Genomic DNA, 4228 nt, shown 5'->3' on the forward strand with positions numbered 1-4228 from the left:
CACTCCTCATCCCCATCCCCCTACTCCCTCCACTCCCCCCACCACCATCCCTGGAGGGGTCACTCCTCATCCCCATCCCCCTATTCCCTCCACTCCCCCCACCACCATCTCTGGAGGGGTCATTCCTCATCCCCACCTCCTCCACTCCCCCCACCACCATCCCTGGAGGGGTCACTCCTCATCCCCATCCCCCTACTCCCTCCATTCCCCCACCACCATCCCTGGAGGGGTCACTCCTCATCCCCACTCTCTCCACTCCCCCAGCCACCATCCCTGGAGGGGTCACTCCTCATCCCCATCCCCCAACCCTGTCCACTCCCCCACCACCATCCCTGGCAATTACTCAGATGCTCCCCTCAGAGTTCCAAAAGCTTCCCCAAAGAGGCTACAGATGGAGGTAAAATCACTTCTCGATTTAAAGAGTATTTGCGGATGCAGCCTAATCCTGTTTTCTGTAATTGTGAAATGCAAATGATCCTGGTAATATATGTACTGATCATAGAACTGGAGATGACTTTTTTTTTTTATTTTTGTAAAAAAAAATGTTTCCCAGAATGAGAATCCAATCAAATTTTAACACTTGGTGAAAAAATTCATTCAGTTTAACTCAGTGGCATCAATAGCAAATCAACCCACTGGCTAAATATTGAAGGAGATCTCAGCTCATCAGGAATGCGTGAGGAGCATCCAGTTACCTGTACCCCGATAGAGCAAATGTTCTGGTTTAGCTATCCTCTTTGTAACAAAGGTCATTAAACGTCCGAGCAGCAGCTTAAAATTCCTGAAGTTTGAAACCCACTGTAGCCACCTCTGGTCTTTAACGTAAGCAGACTCCATTTCCATTCAGGAGCAGAGTGCCCGCCACTGCACAGCTCAGCTGTGTTTAACATCCTAAGAAATGGAAATGCATAATTGGCTTTATGGGATTGCTTCCAGAAACACTGGAATTTTGTTATTTATTGCTTTTTATACCACAAAAAAGGGGAAAGCAGCCCCAACATCTCTGAATGTGGATGATGGCCTCCAAAGGAGCTTGACGTAGCTTCTGCTCAGGGGTCCTGTAGCCCCTCTTTCCTCACACCGACCTCACAAAGAGCAGAAGTGGTCCCAAATGCAGAAAGCCAGCCTACCTTCAGGACCTGTTCTAGGTTCTCCAGCTTGGCTTGGAGCTGGTGTTTCTCCTTCAAGGCCAAATCGCGCTCTCTGGTCAAGAGGGTGAGTGGGTGGTTGAGATGCACATACTCTGCCTTCACCTGCAAGCGGAAGGAATGGAGACAAGGAGGTTATCACAACCTGCCTAAGAGCTGGAGCAGGCATCTGCCTCCAGCTGGTATCCATTGCTTCCTCTTTAGGAGGAAAATCTTCAATTTCCTCTTAGAGGATTCTTCCCTTCCTCCTTCTCCATCATGGACTGGGTCCACTCCTACTAGGGGCCACTACACATGACCAAGGGCTGACCAATCAGCAGACTATCTCCGTCTTCCTCCTGCCCACCTCCACCACAGCCTCAGTGATTGGGTCAGAGTTGCAAATGTGCCACATGCCTGGCCAATCAGTGTAATCTCATCTCCTGGATGTAGTGATTGGTTGGGGAAGTCACATGACCCAATTGCATTCTGGGGGAATGAGATCCTGTACTAGTATAGGAACGTGGAAGAACTCTCCCTTTTGCCCACTGGACTTGGAAAGTTAAAGACAAAAAGCTGGAACTACTGTGGCCTTTGTCATCACGAGGGAAGAACCCATCTGAGAACAGAGCCAATGAGATAAATGCAGAGACACAGAGGGAAAAGCAGGATCCCCATGGCATCATTTGAGCACCCAGATCAAGCTGAGCCTGAAGCTAATTATCTTTTCCTTTTCAGTCACTTGGACCAATAGATTCTCCTTGTTTGCTTACACCAATTTGAGTCGTCTGTCCCCTGTAACTATGAGAGCCCTAACAGATACAAGTGTTTTCCCATTGTGTAAGCATATTGATTCTTGTCTAAAAATTTTACCTCATCTTAAAAGTGAATAAAAATGCCAATGAAATTCCACATGAACTAGAATGCATTCCCCCAATAAATCCAAAAAAACACATAAATTCCATTCTTAGGCCACAACCCCCAGGGCCAAGCTACAAGCTGATCGGGAAGGGAGGCACCACGTTCAGTCTCTCTCCGCTTCGAAACAGGTCAGGGGATGCTATCAATGAAAGAAATCACCAAGGTTCCTTTCCCATTCATTTTTCAATGTGGAGGCAACATATTTTAACCCAACAGCAGCCTTGTAATTTCTTTTTCTCCTCCCCAAGTCTCATGATGTGAATTATGGCTTCAATAACAGACTAACACAATGCCACGCTTGTCAGCTGCAGAAGTCCTTTCCATTTCAAATACTTTCTGTACTGAGTGTTAGTTTAACCTGACAACTTCTGGGGCACCAGAAGAAAGGCAGGCACCCACTTGGCATTCCCGAATGGGAACAGGGTTACAGGAAAGCTGTTATTAAGAGGTCGTACAGAGGTCTCATTCGAAGGAATATTTTAATGCCATTTTGCTGCAACGTGATGTTATCAGGCAATGAACTTAGAGAAATAATCCAAATGCCCCCGGTGAAAATGTCACGACCTATTTGAATTAAACCATCCTCACTCCTGAACCTCAATACCCCAGGGTGCAGGTTTGCAGAAAGCATCACTTCTTGTATCCTAGCTGTTCAGGAACATTAGGACTTGGGAGTCATGCTCGAATGCTCCTAAATTTAGTCTCACACAGCGACCAGCACCATCTTTCTGAAATACCTGCCAGATCTTGCCTCTCCCTGCTTGAAACCTTCTAAGGTTTCCACAGAATTTAGAATAAAATCCAAACTCCTTGGTGGTCTAAAAGCCCCACCCACCTGCTACCCTGTTGCCACCATGCTGGGGACACCCTGGCCTCCTTCTGTCCCTTAAACAGGTCGAGCCTCTTCCCACCCCGGAACCCTTGCACCTGCTGATTCTGTTGCCTGCAGATCTCTACCCCGCCCTGCCCCAGTCTGCTCAGGTCTGGCTCCTTCTCATTCGGTGTAACCTCAGACAGGCCTTCCCAACCCTTGCAAGGTGACGAAACCCTTGTCTCCACCCCCCGCCTCCACGTCCCTCCCTCCCACACCGCCATGCTTCGGTGTCCACGTGTGTTCGGTACTGTCCTCTGCGGCTGTTTGCCTTCTTCCTGTGGCTGCTCCTCATTGGAACAGAAGTGTCATGAAACAGAAGTTTTCTTCTGCCACGCAATTTCCCATCGTCAGAGCCCAGAGGACCGCCTGGCAGGGAGTCAGTGGTCAAGCAAGACTTTTGTACTGAGTGGAATGGTGTTGAGGAAAGTTCCAAGAATGGAAAGGTGGCCCTGGCTCCTGGGTGGACTACTGCTGTTAACTCTCCCAGACCCAGGCCCCACCATCATCCATCCCTCTTTGTGTCCCAAGAGGCTCATCCTCACGGCCTGCACCCCCCGTACCATCCCGGCTTCTAATCAGCTTGCCCAGTGGAAGACATGATGGAGAAACTATGGATCAGCATGACCCCTGGCCCCCGGCCCTCCCCAGCAGCCTGCAGGGGTTACTCTGAGTTACTCCCCTGAGAAAGACCGCTGGTGAGCCTGGCCCTTGGCTGGAGGCCTGGGAACTGGGATCTGGGGAGAATTCCTACATTCCTTCATCGATTAGGGCAGCTTCCCGCATCGAGGCCACTTGAACAAGACGGTTTGTGCTGAACACCTTTCCTTCTGGGACTCTGGAATTGTGGTATGTGCTGGACAGAGAGAGCCCATGTGACCAGGTCCCCATAAAAACTCTGGTTGCTGAGTCTTTAATGGGCTTCCCTGATAGATGACATTTCACACACATCACAGCTTGCAGCTGTGGGTCCACTAAGCGTCCTGTGTGATTCTTGGGAATCCTCTTGGAAGACGACCTGGAGGGCCTGTACCTGGTCTCCCCCTGGCTTCATCCTGTGTGGCCCTCTCCCTTTGCCACCTGTGCTGTGTGTCCTTTTGCTGTAATAAGTCACAGCCCTGAGGGCGGCTGCACACTGAGCCCTGCAAGTCCTCCCACTGGGTTGTGGAACTGGGGTAACCCCCAACAGTGTCCTCTTATGGGGAGGGCCTCTCCCACACCCTTCTCCTCATACCCATAGCAGGTGGCCACGGTGCCCAGCCTCTGCTGGTCTCAGACTCCCAACCCCCTTTGCAGGTGTCCTGCCCCC

The 4228-nt window shown here is 50.2% G+C and overlaps 1 protein-coding gene across 1 annotated transcript in view; it reads right to left on the bottom strand.

The window, feature by feature from the left end:
• The window catches only part of RIMBP2 (RIMS binding protein 2), a 342052-nt gene that overhangs the window by 115149 nt on the left and 222675 nt on the right, over positions 1–4228 (bottom strand). The window contains exon 4 of the mRNA XM_011981944.1: positions 1131–1253. The gene's annotated coding sequence lies outside the window, so the exon portion shown is untranslated. The remainder of the gene's footprint in view (positions 1–1130; positions 1254–4228) is intronic.

Source organism: Mandrillus leucophaeus, unplaced genomic scaffold (genome assembly GCF_000951045.1).
Source record: "Mandrillus leucophaeus isolate KB7577 unplaced genomic scaffold, Mleu.le_1.0 Scaffold232, whole genome shotgun sequence".
NCBI classification, from domain to species: domain Eukaryota; kingdom Metazoa; phylum Chordata; class Mammalia; order Primates; family Cercopithecidae; genus Mandrillus; species Mandrillus leucophaeus.